Below are 18,217 nucleotides of genomic sequence, written 5' to 3' on the forward strand. Positions count from 1 at the left end.
AACAGATGTGATAGAAACAGGGAGTGTTGTTACAATTTCATAAATTCCGATGGACAACTTGTTCGTTCAACTTGGTGGGATTTTTTGTGTCTGTAAAATGAACTACGGAACAATTCTGGTGAAAACACTTTTATGCACAAATATTGATAGAATAACCATCATGTCGAAGCAAAGTTGCAGTGACATGATGATATGTTGTGCGGTCCTCCCATCACGACTTCAAAAAGCAAGCAATTTATTAGGCTACACATGAAATAAGTTATGATTGAATTCCCATGGTGGTGAAAGTGCACGGTGATGAGCTTGATGCTGTCCAATAAATATTGAGTGTCTTAATTTGTATGCTGGCGACATGATGATCAGTGCTTGGCTGCCAATTGACAAATAAAAATGATCTTGAGATAGAGATAAAAATGGGATGGAAACATTAACTTTTAAAATTTATTTGGTAGGCCTAAATTAAAAGTTATACGACTTAGTGCTTTTTATGTGCACTATGTCATCACGTATAGCTTTTTATTTGCAACAAGTCAGTTTGATGGAAATGCACCTCTGTTGGGAAAATGTGAATATTTTCATGCATATTTTTGAATATTCGCATGAAAATCTGTCACAAATTGGATGGAAACCTAGCTACTGTGAGCATTGATAAATTGTCTCTCTAGTGTGGATTATTTTATGTGATTGCAGTTGCTTTAAACAGGTACATTTCAATCCACAGAAGGAGCAGTTGAAATAGGTTTCTCGCTTGTGTGTCTTTGCTCATGTTGTTTCAGTTTCCCTAACTTCTTAAAACTCTTTTCACAATGAAAACAGTGGAATGGCTTCTCTACTGAGTGTATCCGTTCATGTTTTTTCAGGTTACTTGATGTGGAGAAGTGATTTCCACACTGGGAACAATGGTAAGGCTTTTCTCCTGTGTGTGTCCTCTTATGTGACTTCAGGTACCCTGCTTGGGTAAAACCCTTTCCACACTGAGAGCAATGGAAAGGCTTCTCTCCTGTGTGTATTCTATTATGATCTTTTAGGTTCCCTAACTGGGTAAAACTCTTTCCACACTGGGAGCATTGGTAGGGCTTCTCTCCTGAGTGTATTCTCTCGTGTTTTTTCAGGCTCCCTAACCGGGTAAAACTCTTGCCGCACTGGGAGCATTGGTAGGGTTTCTCTCCTGAGTGTATTCTTTTATGTTCTTCCAGATGCCCTAACCGGGTAAAACTATTTCCACATTGGGAGCATTGGTAGGGCTTTTCACATGAGTGTATTCTTTTATGTTCTTCTAGATGCTCTAACCAGCTAAAACTCTTTACACACTCAGCACATTGATAGGGCTTCTCTCCTGTGTGTATTCTCTCATGTTTTTTCAGGCTCCCTAACCGGGTAAAACTCTTTCCACAATGGGAGCATTGGAAAGGCTTCTCTCCTAAATGCGTTCTCTCGTGTGATTTCAGGGACCCTGATGAGGAAAATCTCTTTTCACATTGGGAGCAGTGGTAAGGCTTCTCCCCTGTGTGCATTCTCTTATGTTCTTTCAGATGCCCTAACTGGATAAATCTCTTTCCACACTGAAAGCAGTGATGTGGTCTTGCTGGTTTGGACGTCTCTGGGTCTGGTTCCTCTGAGGGACTCGTCCCACTTTCAGAGTAAGAGCCTGGTCTCTCCCCTGCCAAAGTACAACAGAGTATTTAGTTAAACAGAGGGTCATTCCATGTCATTTCAGCAAGCCATGTCGCCCACCATCTCAGATTGTTCTGAAATCGTTTCTGTTGTTAGAAACAGATAAGTTTAGCATTCTTGAAACATAATTTTTTTAAATATAATTTGATCTCTGAGAAATGAGCCAAAGCTATTGTTTTTTCACCCAAAGTTGCAAAGAAAATGTGATGATCCATTTAATAAACACAAGAGACAAGCAAAATGGACAAAAGGGTGTGGTGGCAGTAGAAGGAACAGTGGCCTCTAGTGTGCAAAACATGGTACTTTCAAACATATTTACGGTAAAGAATGCAAGCAACTTCAATGGCTAATTTCTCTGAACAGAGGGAAAAACATCACCAGATTCACAGGGGATACATTACGAAGGTTGAAAAAGCAATACTTCAAGCTGCAGCTCCATACTAATTGTCAGAGATAGAGAACTGATACTGTATACTGGTTGTTGGGGGAGGGCTATTGATAATTTTATTGGATTCCTTATGTCTTACTCATTGTCCAAATCAGATGTTAGGTACTATATTGATTTAATATTATAAGATAAGAATCACATAAATTAATATGGCCAATTTGTGTGGAATCAATTTGGGTGCAATCAATGAGCTGATCGTGGACTTTAGGAAAAAGCAGAGGGAGCACGCCTCTATCCACATCGACAGAACCGCAGTGGAGAAGGTGGAAAGCTTCAAGTTCCTCGGCGTACACATCACTAACAATCTGAAATGGTCCACCCACACAGACATTGTGGTAAACTCAAGAGGCTGAAGATATTCAGGTTCGCCCCTAAGACCCTCAGAAACTTTTACAGATGCACAATTGAGAGCATCCTGCCGGGCTGTATCACCGCTTGGTACAGCAACTGCACCGCAGGGCTCTCCAGAGGGTGGTACGATCTGCACAACACATCACGGGGGCACATTGCTTGCCCTCCAGGACACCTACAGCACCCGATGTCACAGGCAAAAAGATCATCAAGGACATCAACCACCCGAGCCACAGTCTGTTCACCCCGCTATCGTGCAGAAGGCGAGGTCAGTACAGGTGCATCAAAGCTGGGACCAAGAGACTGAAAAACAGCTTCTATCTCAAGGCCATCAAACTGTTAAACAGTCATCACTAGCACATTAGAGGCTAGTTGGCTTTATACTAACACGTAGCATGTGTAATATTCTATGAACATTACCCTCGTTTTGGTACATAGAAATTAAACTAGTATGAATAAACAACTATTATATTCATACAGTGTGCAGGAATTCAATATGATAGCTACCTTTATCATAGAAAGCATAAAGTGCTATTTTGTATGTATTTGATACATTGTTATGTTTTGTTGGTGGTCCCCACTCTTTGTAGCTTTAACAAAATAGTACAGTAAAACGTCCGTAGAATGACCCTTTTAAACCACACATTCAACAACTGCAAAGTTTTTGAGACAGTACTTACTGGTGCTAATCAGATCGCCAGTCTCCTCTTCCAATGTGACAGTAATCTCCCCCTCCTTCACTCCAAAAACGTATTCCTCTTCCTTCACTGCGACAGTCATATCATTCTCTTCCTCTTTAACTCCAAAAACGGCATCCTCATTTTTCTTTTCCTCTTCGTCTTCTTTCACAGTAACGTCCTCCTCTTTCACTTGGAAAGCTTCGTCCTCTTCTTTCACTGCAACTTCTTTCTCTTCTTCTTTCACTGTAACAGACTCACCCTCTACCTCTTTTTTTACGGTGACGGCTTCTTCTTCGTTCTCCACTTTCACGATAGTTTCTTTCTCCGTCCAACAGACCTCTTCTTTAGCAGGGGGGTAGTACATTAGTGAGCTCATGGTCGATGACGTTAGTTAGCTAGCGACTAGCCTAGTTCTACTTTAACCAGACAGTAAATTTAGCTGACTAACAACAACAATTGCAATTAAATGGGGCAACTAGTAGATAAGACGGAAATGTTTCAAACACAGTGGCTAATAATCACCGAAAGCGTCTAAAGAGCTCCAATATTTAGGGTATGTTGGCTAGCAAGCTACCGAGATGGTTGACCAGATTTTGTTGTTGTTGAACAATCGTCCCGTCCACTAGATTATACGTCAGACTAGCAGCATCGCCTGAAAGACGCACATTGCCATCTGCTGACTAGAGTGGGTAACGCAGTTGATAATTTATATGTATTTATTTTCTGACAAAAAGTGTTTCATTAAATAAAAGTATTATTTGGAAACGTACAAAATTAAGCATGTGTTAATCAGTCCAGAGTTATGGATGCAACGGCGAGAAGAGTAAGACAATTCAGACTATTGAGGTGAACCACAGGAATACCCAGCCAGCAGTAGCGGATTATTATTTTTTCCTATATTGTAACGTCTGCTTCCAACTCACACTCTCAAACACGTAGATCCCCTGAACGCAGCTCACTCTCCAGATCCCAATCACCTGCATTCTAATCACCTGTTCACACACCTGTATGTCATTATCACACACTATTTAATTCAAAACTATCCTACACGGGAGGATCTTCTACCTACAGTATACAGTATTTGGCTACCATTTATACACGTTTTATGAAAAAGGACATAACTTTTTTTTATTTTATAAGAAGGGCATCAAATAGCCTAACAATAAGGGGGAAAAAATGTTGTCTTGTGGATATTTATTGCCACTATTTATTGTTGAACTCAGCGGGTTTTGTCTGGCTAATAACCTACACAAATAGGCCCCAAATGTTTTCACCACGACCTGTAAGGACCTGTAAGGTCCAGGTTGCGAGTCCGACTATTGCGCTGCACAACATTTTAACTACACCAGCGATAAAGGACTGTTGATATGCAACCACTTAACTCAAACGCGGGTTCACCATGTATGAACGAAATCGTAAACGGCATTTTTTGTTAAAATCTGCCAATTTATTAGCTGTCCAGTATCCAGGCGACCCTACAGCTTCTTATATAGTTTATCTGTCCATAAGGTGTTGAGGCCGGCAATTAAGGAGAACTGCTGTATTTTAAGCACAACTCCCTTCTGCCCAATTTCCCTGATGTTGCCACGGTAATCAAGCTGTTTTTTCCATCCCTGTAACTGTGGCTTCCTTGGAGAGATTGTTTTCTAAGCTAAAACTCATACAGAACTACCATAATAAGCATTAGGCTCTCGGGCTGCGCTTTAAAATACCAGAATATGCTCCACTCTTTGCACTGGCGCTGGCATAGCCTGAACCACAGGCATTTGCTCACTGATAGCCCCTCATACTTTCAATCAGTTTATTTTTTATTTTTCACCTTTTCAGTCACAGTCCTGAAGCCCAAGTACATGTGGAAATTAAAAACTTTATGAATGCCTTTTTGGAGGATTACTGTCAATGATTTATTAAATAAATCAAAATAGACATGGATGACAGGAGCACGGCACCCAGAGGTGTCTGGTACACCAGTGAAGTAGACCTATTTTTGAGTAAGCTTTCATACATACAATTTGATTTCATGTGGCACAAACAAAAACACATTCTCAGTCTAAAACACAAGTCAGGACACAGCCTTTCTAATCACATGTGATTGCAGGTCCTCTGACTTGGAAAATGTGTTGTGTTTGTATGTTGGTAGAGTTTTTCTTGTATGTATCCTCTCATGCATTTTTAAAGTCCCTAACGACTTAATTTTTTTTTTTTACAATGGTAACAGTGGTAAGGCTTCACTCCGCAGGGTATTCTCTCGTGCTCATTCAGGCCACCTAACCAGGTAGAACTCTTTGAATAGTGGGAACAATGGTAGGGCTTTTCTTGTATGTGTGACCTTGTGCATTTTCATCCTCCCTAACCAGGTAAAAGTAATTCCTTACAGTGAGCATGGGTAAGGCTTCTCTCCGGAGTGTATGCCTTTATGTATTTTCAGGCTCCCTAATGTTGTAAACCTCTTTCTACACTGAGAGCAGTGGTTGGTCTTATCCCCTCCTGTGTGTGTCCTGTCATGTCCGTTTAGGGCTCTTAACCGGATGAAACTATTTCCACACTGGGAACTTTGGAAAGGCTTTTCTCCTTTGTGTATGTCCTATCATGCTCTTTTAGGTTCCATATCTTAGTAAAACTCTTTCCACAGTGGGAGCAGTGGTGTGGTTTTGCTGGTTTGGATGTCTCTGGGTCTGGATCCTTTGAAGGACTCCTCCTGCTGTCAGAGCAAGAGCCTGGTCTCTCTCCTACTGAACACAGACAGAGTATTTAGATAACAAGAGATACCTGAATAAAACCTCTGTCACACCCTGACCTATGTTATCTCTTTCTTCCTTATTATTTTTGGTTAGGTCAGGGTGTGACGAGGGTGGGTATGCAAGTTTTCTTTTGTCTAGGGTTTTTGTAAGTCTAGGGGTTTAGTAGGTCTAGGTATTTGTATGTCTATGGTGGCCTGATTATGGTTACCAATCAGATGCAGGTGTTTATCGTTGTCTCTGATTGGGGACCACATTTAGGTAGCATTTCCCTTGGGGATTTGTGGGTTCTTGTTCTATGTTTAGTTGCCTGTCTGCACTATCCAAATTAGCCTCACGTATCATTTTGTTAGTTTGTTCAGTGATTCGTTCTTTGTTAAAGAGGAATGTACGCATACCACGCTGCACCTTGGTCTCCTCCTTACAACGGTCGTGATAACCTCCACATACTAAAACCTTTTGTATGAGGTTTAATCTAGAACTAGATCCCTCAATCACCTGAAGTCAGTTTTCACAACATTTTAAAAAACTTGGAGGCCGTCAAAATGATAATAAATATAGCTGCAAGCAGCAATGACCTGGGGTCCAAGCATTTTTGCCTGTTTCACCCTCTCAAATATTATAAGTCATCATAATCACAAGCGCCATAATTGCAAGTGGCAAAGTTGGAGAAAAATGGCATGTTAAGGGAGAAGAAATGTTGGGTTCTTTATGATATGTGTTTATTATTCATTATTTAGCTGAAAAACAACCAATGTTTTTTCCTATGTTTGAGGAATGCGAAGAGTGGACCCGGAGGTCCCCAGTTTAAATCCCACCTCTGCCAGAAATAAGATTTCTAAACAACCAGTGTTATTCTTCTTCATATTGGTGAATATAAGATCACCTGAGTTAATAACGATTATATTAGTATAATCATAATGACGTTGGTTTATCACTTGTTTATACAATTATTTTTAATTATCAGTTCTCTTGCGGTTTCTTGTGGACAGCATATTACTTGATATGATTATAAATAAATCACATCCCACTGGGCTCAGATGTCAATTCAACGTCTATTCCACATTGGTTCAATGTAATTTCATTGAAATTAAAAATTTAATTTAATAGAAATTAAAAATATGAAAATTTACTCTGATTCACATTTTAGTAATTAAAAGTGAAGAATGATTGAACTACAATCAAAAGTAATTCAAAGGGTTGGTTGAAATTGTCACGGCAGATTTCCTCCTCTTCCTCTGAAGAGGAGAGGCGAGAAGGATCGGAGGACCAATACGCAGCATGGTAGGTGTCCATGGTTTTTAGTAAGAAAAACTAAACATGAACACAAATACAAAATAATAAAGTGAACTGGCAGCGAAACAGTCCCGTGGGGCACAAACACTGACACAGGAAACAATCACCCACAAAATACCCAAAGAACATGGCTGCCTAAATATGGTTCCCAATTAGAGACAACGATAAACACCTGCCTCTGATTGAGAACCAATCTAGGCAACAATAGACTTACACAAACACCTAGAATGAACACAACTCCATAAATCTACAAAAACCCCTAGACAGTACAAACACTCTAGATGAGACTAAAACCATACATCACCCCTGGCCTAACCAAAATAACAAAGAAAACAAAGATAAGATAACCAAGGCCAGGGCGTGACAGCCGCCGACCTAGGATTGGCAACCCTACTAAATGGCCCCACTGGACTGAGGGGCAGCTCCGGACTGAGAGGAAACTCCGGACTTAGGGGCAGCTCGGGACTGAGGGGCAGCTCGGGACTGAGGGGCAGCTCAGTACTGAGGGGCAGCTCCGGACTGATGGGCAGCTCGGGACAAACATTAAACATTAAACAGGATCCAAACATTAAACATCCATGCAAACAGAGGAAAAAATTCCATCTGAACGTTCTAGGGCTCGATTCAATCAAATTAACATTGGTCGACACCAGCATGCATAGCGGTTGTTTTGTTGCTGTCTGAACTGCGTTCAAATCTACAAGCAGCTCCTTGTGTTACCTTATCACCTACACTGCCATTGGATGCAACGAAACCACACGACTTTATATCCAATACATCCCATGCAGCCATGTCAGAAGTTTCTGCACACGCGTTACAAGTACAAATACTTGAATACGTGACGTTCTATTGTAGGCTATAGACCTTACTCTAAATTAGACTGATATGCTTTAAATCCCCTGATCCAAATTAATATAACTACTATGCAATAGCCGACACTTTCTATATCCGTTTTGATCTTTAAGGAAAACAACCCACTGGGCACAGACATCAATTCAACGTCTATTCCATGATGGTTTAACGTAATTTAATTGAATGGATGTGGAAACAATGTTGATTCAGCCAGTGCCCAGTGGGGAGGAAGGGAGTGGTTTGTGACACAAGCACAACTGCGGGTTAACGCTCGATCTGAATGAATCTAGCCCCTAATTTTTTAGAAAGAAGATAAAAAGGGCTGGTGACACACCAACACACACTTCCACACTATTCACATACACTGCTGCTACTCTGTTTATGATCTATCCTGATTGCTTTGAAACTTTTACCCCGACCTACATGTAGATATTACCTCAATTACCTCGTACCTCTTCACAATGACTCGGTACCAGTACTCCTTGTATATAGCGTAGTTTTGTTATTTTACTGTGTCACAATTATTTTATTTTTGTGAATCTTTTCTTACTTTTTAACTCTGCATTGTTGGGAAAGGGCTCGTAAGTAAGCATTTCACTGTAAAGTCTACAGTCCTGGCCAAAAGTTTTGAGAACGACATAAATATTAATTTCCACAAAGTTTGTATAATTACAAGCATTTCATAAGTGTCAAGGCTGTTATTGACAATTACATGAAGTTGATGCAAAGAGTCAATATTTGCAGTGTTGACCCTTCTTTTTCAAGACCTCTGCAATCTGCCCTGGCATGCTGTCAATTAACTTCTGGGAAACATCCTGACTGATGGCAGCACATTCTTGCATAATCAATGCTTGGAGTTTGTCAGAATTTGTGGGGTTTTGTTTGTCCACCCACCTCTTGAGGATTGACCACAAGTTCTCAATTGGATTAAGGTCTGGGGAGTTTCCTGACCATGGACCCAAAATATCGATGTTTTGTTTCCCGAGCCACTTAGTTATCACTTTTGCCTTATGGCAAGGTGCTCCATCGTGCTGGAAAATTGCATTGTTTGTCACCAAACTGTTCCAGGATGGTTGGGAGAAGTTGCTCTCGGAGGATGTGTTGGTACCATTCTTTATTCAGGGCTGTGTTCTTAGGCAAAATTGTGAGTGAGCCCACTCCCTTGGCTGAGAAGCAACCCCACACATGAATGGTCTCAGGATGCTTTACTGTTGGCATGACACAGGACTGATGGTAGCGCTCACCTTGTCTTCTCCGGACAAGCTTTTCATCAGAGAAAATGACTTTACCCCAGTCCTCAGCAGTCCAATACCTGTACCTTTTGCAGAATATCTGTCTGTCGCTGATATTTTTCCTGGAGAGAAGTGGTTTCTTTGCTGCCCTCCTTGACACCAGGCCATCCTCCAGAAGTCTTGGCCTCACTGCGTGCAGATGCACGCACACCTGCCTGCTGCCATTCCTGAGCAAGCTATGTACTGGTGGTGCCCCAATCCCGCAGCTGAATCAACTTTAGGAGATGGTCCTGGCGCTTGCTGGACTTTCTTGGGCGCCCTGAAGCCTTAATCACAACAATTGAACATCTCTCCTTGAAGTTATTGATGATCGGATGAATGGTTGATTTAGGTGCAATCTTACTGGCAGCAATATCCTTGCCTGTAAAGCCCTTTTTGTGCAAAGCAATGATGACGGCACGTGTTTCCTTGCAGGAAACCATGGTTGACAGAGGAACACCAATGATTCCATGCACCAACCTCCTTTTGAAGCTTCCAGTCAGTTATTCGAACTCAATCAGCATGGCAGAATGATCTCCAGCCTTGTCCTCATCAACACTCACACCTGTGTTAATGAGAGAATCACTGACTTGATGTCAGCTGGTCCTTTTGTCTCAAATGCAGTGGGAATGTTTTTTGGGATTCAGTTCATTTGCATGGCAAAGAGGGACTTTGCAATTAATTGCAATTCATCTGATCACTCTTCATAACATTCTGGAGTACATGCAAATTGGCATCATAGAAACTGAGGCATCAGACTTTGTGAAATTTAATATTTTTGTCATTCTCAAAACTTTTGGCCACGGCTGTACACCTGTTGTATTCGGGCACATGTGACAAATACAATTTTATTTAAAAAAACAAACAGAATGCAAAACAAGACAGAAATAGATATGATTACTCACAACGTCTTCATCAAATCAAAACACTGACCGTTTTGTTTCTGCCATGTTTTAATGGACATAATGATATTAGTTTAGAAATGACAGTGTTTTAGGTAATGAGGTTCCTCTTAGAAGCTATAGCAGAGGAGAGCACTTAGGGGCTCGAGCAAAGCTAGCGGTGCTCTGAGAGACAGCAAAGGCAGTGGTCGTCTTCACAAAATCTGTAGCAGAGGGTGTCTGGGAGAAAGTTGAGGTGGTCTTCACAGAGGCCTGTAGCAGGGCTGGAGAGAGGCCTGGAGAAAGGGGAAATGGTAAAAGATTATTAAAAACAAATATGTAATCAAACAAGCTCTTGATAGGTTTAGTTATATAATATTTACCTGAACAGGATTCTTAGGCACATCATGCTGAAATGATCAAGGACATGAAGACAAAAATGAATATGAATACTGACAATACGATCATGTGATATTTCAACATGACACTAAATAGTTTTTTCTCTATGTTTTGATTGATGTAAGTTCTAGATATTTGTTCTAAAATGAAAACATGATGCATGATGTAGTAGGTAAAATGCCACTTACAGACAGCGGGTTGGGGCACACAGATGGGCAATGGACATGTTGTGTCTGTAAAAAAATCTGTAGTTGCTTTAAGGTGATTTAATACTGTTATTAAAACAGATCAATACAAACCAACCTTCTGACAGGTTAGTCTGTATTGTATTTAATGGAGCAGGCTTCCTTGCCAAGTTAAGGTTTATTCTTGCTGCAGACACACGAGCCTCCAAAACCTTTGCTTATTGAACTGCAAAAGAGAGTGAAAAACCAAATAGTCAGAATGAACAGGGAACCAAGTCACCTGTCAAAAGGATGATCTGAATCAGTGTTCCATCATAGCAGCAGAACCATAGTAGTTGAGAAAAAATGATGTATTTACCATTAACAAGTTCAATCCAGTCCTCAATGGAGGATTCTGAACAGCAGACACAGATGCAGGTGTTGGTGGAGCTGTAGGTGCTGGTCCAGCAGGTCCCTGGTAGAGACCTGCTTAAAATATTAGGGGAAAAATACAGACAACAAAAGAGTATGGTATCTTATCCCGAGCAGAGTTGTCCACGGACCTGCATTAGACAATTCTCTATCTGTAACAATGCATAAGGAGGCCTGTGTTAGGAAGTCCCCTGCCGTTGACCTTACCATTTCACACCACTCTCAAGAAGCTCACCCCACTATCGATTCCTGACACTGTGACTCTAGGGCTTATGAACTCTAACTCTCTCTGGAACTTTCCCTAACCTGTTGTGATTGGTTGACAAGATCACAGCTTAGGACTTTGACAATGTGTATACATACTCTTTCTTACAATATGCTATGACAACTTGATGGCCAAATATTATAATAAAGTTTCTGTTCATTAGTAGTAAAGGCCTACATTGAATGACAGGTATTTCTCGTAATACAGTATGTTTTCTAGATGAATGCATGTTTTACCATGATCTCATCATAATACATACCTTCTGAAAGAGGTCATACCACCTCTTTGATGTCATTCGAAAACATAATGTTAACTTTCACTGCTATGCAGATGACACACTTCTGTACATTTCAATGAAACATGGTGAAGCCCCAAAATTGCCCTCACTAGAAGCCCGTGTTTCAGACATAAGGAAGTGGATGGCTGCAAACGTTCTACTTTTAAACTCGGACAAAACAGAGATGCTTGTTCTAGGTCCCAAGAAACAAATAAAAATTCTGTTGAATCTGACAATTAATCTTAATGGTTGTACAGTCGTCTCAAATAAAACTGTGAAGGACCTCAGCGTTACTCTGGACCCTGATCTCTCTTTTGACGAACATATCAAGACTGTTTCAAGGACAGCTTTTTTCCATCTATGTAACATTCCAAAAATCAGAAACTTTCTGTCCAAAAATAATGCAGAAAAATTAATTAATGCTTTTGTTACTTCTAGGTTAAACTACTGCAATGCTCTACTTTCCGGCTACCCGGATAAAGCACAAAATAAACTTCAGTTAGTGCTAAATACGGCTGCTAGAATTTTGACTAAAACCCCAAAATTTGATCATATTACTCCAGTGCTAGCCTCCCTACACTGGCTTCCTATCAAGGCAAGGGCTGATTTCAAGGCTTTACTGCTAACCTACAAAGAATTACATGGGCTTGCTCCTACCTATCTCTCTGATTTGGTCCTGCCGTACATACCTACACGTACGCTACGGTTACAAGACGCAGGCCTCCTAATTGTCCCTAGAATTTCTAAGCAAACAGCTGGAGGCAGGGCTTTCTCCTATAGAGCTCCATTTTTATGGAATGGTCTGCCTACCCATGTGAGAGACGCAAACTCGGTCTCAACCTTAAAATCTTTACTGAAGACTCATCTCTTCAGTGGGTCATATGATTGAGTGTAGTCTGGCCCAGGAGTGTGAAGGTGAACGGAAAGGCTCTGGAGCAACGAACCGCCCTTGCTGTCTCTGCCTGGCCGGTTCCCCTCTTTCCACTGGGATTCTCTGCCTCTAACCCTAATACAGGGGCTGAGTCACTGGCTTACTGGTGCTGAGTCACTGGCTTACTGGTGCTCTTTCATGCCATCCCTAGGAGGGGTGCGTCACCTGAGTGGGTTGAGTCACTGATGTGATCTTCCTGTCTGGGTTGGAGCCCCCCCTTGGGTTGTGCCATGGCGGAGATCTTTGTGGGCGATACTCGGCCTTGTCTCAGGATGGTAAGTTGGTGGTTGAAGATACCCCTCTAGTGGTGTGGGGGCTGTGCTTTGGCAAAGTGGGTGGGGTTATATCCTTTCTGTTTGGCCCTGTCTGGGGGTATCATCGGATGGGGCCACAGTGTCTCCTGACCCTCCTGTCTTAGCCTCCAGTATTTATGCTGAAGTAGTTTATGTGTCGGGGGGGCTAAGGTCAGTTTGTTGTATCTGGAGTACTTCTTCTGTCTTATCCGGTGTCCTGTGTGAATTTAAGTATGCTCTCTCTAATTCTCTCTTTCCTCTCTCTCGGAGGACCTGAGCCCTAGGACCATGCCTCAGGACTACCTGGCATGATGACTCCTTGCTGTCCCCAGTCCACCTAGCCGTGCTGCTGCTCCAGTTTCAACTGTTCTGCTTTATTATTATTCGACCATGCTGGTCATTTATGAACATTTGAACATCTTGGCCATGTTCTGTTATAATCTCCACCCGGCACAGCCAGAAGAGGACTGGCCACCCCTCATAGCCTGGTTCCTCTCTAGGTTTTTTCCTAGGTTTGAGCCTTTCTAGGGAGTTTTCCTAGCCACCGTACTTCTACACCTGCATTGCTTGCTGTTTGGGGTTTTAGGCTGGGTTTCTGTACAGCACTTTGAGATATCAGCTGATGTGCAAAGGGCTATATAAATACATTTGATTTGATTCTGCCTTGGAGCTGGCCTGTAGCCCACATCGGCAGGCCAAACCCTGTGGTGGCAAATGTCTGCAAGCGGGACATTGACTAGGCTTATGGATATTTTTAGACATCTGGAACCAACAGGATGAATGTATCACACTATCACTAGAACAATTAGCAATACGTTGCAAACCTAAATGTAAACTAGGCTAATATTGTCAGCCAACAAGAATGCATGGTGTTATTGGGAAATTAGTCAGTATTCATGCAAGTAGGCTAATCAAGCATCATGGCAAATTAGTCAACTTAGGATATATCAGCTAGGCTACATCATGAACTGACTGATTTGAATGAATAAACAAATACATAGGTATATAGGGTCATGTTAGCTATGGCATGATTATAACAAAGTGTGACCCCTGGATATCAATTATGTATACTGAAGAAAAATATAAACGTAACATGTTACAATTTCAACGTTTGATTATCTTGGCAAATGAGTAATGCTCACTAACAGGGATGTAAACACATTTGTGCACACAATCTTCTATTTCAGCTCATGAAACATGGGCCCAACACTTTACATGTTGCGTTTATATTTTTGTTCAGCATAACTTAGCTGGCATAATAATATGCCAGCTAATGTCAAAAGAAAAATCAGGTGACACTAACTCTGACAGCTCCCCCATTGAAAGTGAATGCTACTGCAAAGTTTCCAAATGATATGCATACCGTACTGTAAACTGTTTACATAGATATAAAACATTAGCTATATAGCTAATACAATTAGCTAGCTGAATAGCATGTACTAAAATGGGCAATAACAAACTTATATTTTTGATCTCACCAACATTGACAGTTGAAAATGAATATAGTGCTACTGTAATTTTACTGTACTGTTACCATGCTAGCTAGGTAACGTAAACTCGTACATCGCCTTGGTCCGTACAATTGCCCTTATTTTAGCGCCCCAAAAACGTAATACTTCCAGATCACCTGTAATGTCAATACCATTGTAAAGCACAACTTCTCCCCTTTCAAACAAAATAAATGACATGACCTAAACACTGCCCGTTTCTGCATAATTCAAGCAGGCAATGAGCCCCGTCGGGTCTTTTTAAAAATAGTGGGTGGGGAAGTGAAACTAATGCGTGATAGTGAGAAGGAGAGATGTCGTGTGGGAAAATTGCTTTTTTTCACTCGATCTGTCCAACTTATCACCTTATCGCTTGTAAAATGTACATAAAACACTATAAAGTATTTATATAATGTGACATTACATACCTATTTGAAGGTTTGTGTTGAATTTGAATCAGGTTTTTAGGGCAGTGCTAAAGTGATCTTAGAAGTAAACAGCGGCTTTGAGAATGATGATCGCATGCAATGATGACGCTAAAAATGACTATGTATCCCCCCTTACCCCCGTCACTGTCCTTTTCTTGTTTCTAAAGGATGATAGAAGTGCTACACCTGGTGGAGAGAGATTGTAAGGCAGAAATAGCTGCTTTATGCATGCTGTACGTTACGACATGACACGACCCGATGTAACAGAGTGTCCTTTTTTTCAACTTTTCTCCAATACTATAGAGCCATTACCATGTCGATCAACGCTTGAATAGAAACCTAGTTCACACCCCTGATTTTGACATCAACACAGTCGCTACAGTCCCATTCGTTTTCTTTGTAGCCTCGTTTGAATCTTGTGGTTGCGCACATTTGTACGGAATGGGGTGAGTTTACGTTAGCTTGCCAGGCAGCTAAGCTAAGCAGCAACTATTGATAGCCACAAGTTAGTGGCTGCTATTTAAATTCTACTGTTGGAAAACAAATTGGCTCTGGTTAATATCACCATTGCAGTATAATTCATGTTTTTAATCTTACCTTGTTGGATGAAAAGCTGATAGTCCAGGAGAACGTTGGATTAGACAGTTGGAGAAGGTTGGCTAGCTTGCTACAGTTCTGTCTCGATCGTGTACTGTGTGGACGTCGCTTCTTTTCTTCCAGATGGTTGTCTAAGTCTTTCGAAAAATAATGGGTGCGACGCTATAGGCTGTTTTCTTCTTCCAATGAATGAGAGGCTATACGTTATTGACTTTTGAAACATTGACATGGAGATGGTGATTGGACATGGTTGACAGCCTAATGTGAGTAGTAAACTGAGCTACAGAGAACCCAGTTGCAGGTGGGTAGTAACGCGCTACAAGTAAAGCGTTACATGTACAGTACCAGTCAAAGTTTGGACACATACTCATTCAAGGGTTTTCATTATTTTTACTATTTTCTACATTGTAGAAAAACTATGAAATAACACATTTGGAATCATGTAGTACCCAAAAAAGTGTATATTTTAGATTCTTCAAAGTAGCCACATAGCCACATAGTGTAATCGCAGTGCTGTCCTGCTACAACGCAGCTGGGGAGGATGTCCCCCCATTTATCATCTACCCCAAGTGTTTCCCTGGTGGCCACTACACACTAGGAGGCCCCGCCAAGCTTTTTCTGGATGGTCAAACAGTGACTACATTGACGGGAACCTGTTCAGGAAGTGGTTTCAGCACTTCATTCAGCATGCAGTGAAGGAGCGCCCTCTCCTTCTCCTCTTCGATGGACACAAGAGCCACATGGACACAGGGAAGGGAAGGGGTTGTACTTCTTTGTCTTCCACCACACTGCACCCATGTCCTGCAGCCCCTGGACGTGGCATACTTTGGCCCTTTAAATGCTGAGTTTTCCAAGGTAGCTGGAGACCTCAGCCATTTTTACCACTCCTACATTGTAAACAATTCAGAATTTGCCAGAATATTCCGTTACCCATACCAGCGCTGCAAGGCTATGTGGTGGAAGGGTTTAAGAAGTGTGGCCTCTTCCCTTTTGACTTTTCAGCCATTGAAGGCCCCCGTCTTTGTCCCTACCGGGTCCCACTACCGCCTCTCCTGGAACCAGCAGTACTGTGTCGTCCATCAGCAACTCCTCCCCAGCAACCCCAGGAGAACCCTCAGCCCCTGCTCCAGTCCCAGTCCCTGCCCCAGCCCTAGCTCTAGAAGAACACCCCCTAAAAGACGGGGCGACAGGGTAGCCTAGTGGTTAGAGCGTTGGACTAGTAACTTAAAGGTTGCAAGTTTGAATTCCCAAGCTGACGAGGTACAAATCTGTCGTTCTGCCCCTGAACAGGCAGTTAACCCACTGTTCCTAGGCCTTAATTGAAAATAAGAATTTGTTCTTAACTGACTTGCCTAGTTAAATAAATGTAAAAAAAAATATATATATTTTTTTTAAATAGATGAAGGGCTGATAGTGAAGGACATGGGGCACATCCTTACTGTCCTGAAGTATCGGCTATTTCCCTGTGGTCACCACATGCCTCATCTGGGATGAATACACACGCCAGTGGCAGGAGAGGGGTGAGCAGGAGAGGGCCGAGGCAGGGGAGAAAGCGTTGGGCAGCCCTCAGAACACAGAGGGCACAGGAGAGGACTGCCATGGATGAGACCATTTACGCCATCGCCTATGCTGGATCTCCCGCTGGAACGACTTCTGACAGCTACATCACCACCGCCAGTGTCTCCCAGTGTGCAACACCTGTAGGAGCCGTCAGAGCCCCCAGCTACAGAAGAAGCCCCCCATGCTCAATAAAAAAAAAATGTATGTACCAATTGCAGATTGCCCCTTTAACAATTCCTACAGTACATACCATATTTAAGTATATAACTTTAGAATGCCTCGTTAAAACGACACAGTACAACAACTGCAGACAGACGACTCACTGATGTTAATCAGAACTTCAGTCTCCTCCTCTCCATCCACTCCCAAAACGTCTTCTTCCTCCTCTTTTCTTAAGATAGCCCCCTCTTCTGCTTTCTCGAAAGGTTCTTTCTTTTCTTTGACTATAACCTCCTCTTTTTCTTTCAATGTGATAGCCCCCGCTTTCTCCTTTTTAATTCAGAAAACTTCTACCTCCTCCTCTTCCGCTTTCACTCCAAAAGGTTCCTTCTCTTCTTTCACAGTAACATCCTCCTCCTCTTCTTTTAATGTGATACTGATAGCCTCCTCTTTCATTCTAAAAGCTTCTTCCTCTGCTTTTACTGTAATATCATCCTCCTCTTCTTATTTTACGACAATATTCAGCCCCAGAGATTCTTTCTCCGTCCAGCAGACCTCATCTTCTTCAGTGGGGGGTGTATCTTAGTGAGCTCATGGTTGGGGATTTTAGCAGCTAGCTTGTTAGCATTAACGTGTAGCCTGGTGCTAAGCTCACTTAGCAAACCAGCGAGCTACCTGATTAACAATGTAAATATTAAATCAAATGGGGCATGTACAGTGCCGTGCGAAAGTACACGGCCCCCTTGAACTTTGCAACCTTTTGCCACATTTCAAGCTTCAAACATAAAGATATAAAACTGTATTTTTTTGTGAAGAATCAACAACAAGTGGGACACAATCATGAAGTGGAACGACATTTATTGCATATTTCAAACTTTTTTAACAAATCAAAAACTGAAAAATTGGGCGTGCAAACTTATTCAGCCCCTTTACTTTCAGTGCAGCAAACTCTCTCCAGAAGTTCAGTGAGGATCTCTGAATGATCCAATGTTGACCTAAATGACTAATGATGATAAATACAATCCACCTGTGTG

At 41.7% G+C, this 18,217-nt stretch overlaps 1 pseudogene; it reads right to left on the reverse strand.

Annotated features, from left to right (window-relative positions):
• Positions 1–538: 538 nt before the first annotated feature.
• Positions 539–3,727, reverse strand: LOC139381574 (zinc finger protein 883-like; annotated as a pseudogene).
• Positions 3,728–18,217: the final 14,490 nt, after the last annotated feature.

Source organism: Oncorhynchus clarkii, chromosome 23 (assembly GCF_045791955.1).
Source record: "Oncorhynchus clarkii lewisi isolate Uvic-CL-2024 chromosome 23, UVic_Ocla_1.0, whole genome shotgun sequence".
Classification (NCBI taxonomy): domain Eukaryota; kingdom Metazoa; phylum Chordata; class Actinopteri; order Salmoniformes; family Salmonidae; genus Oncorhynchus; species Oncorhynchus clarkii.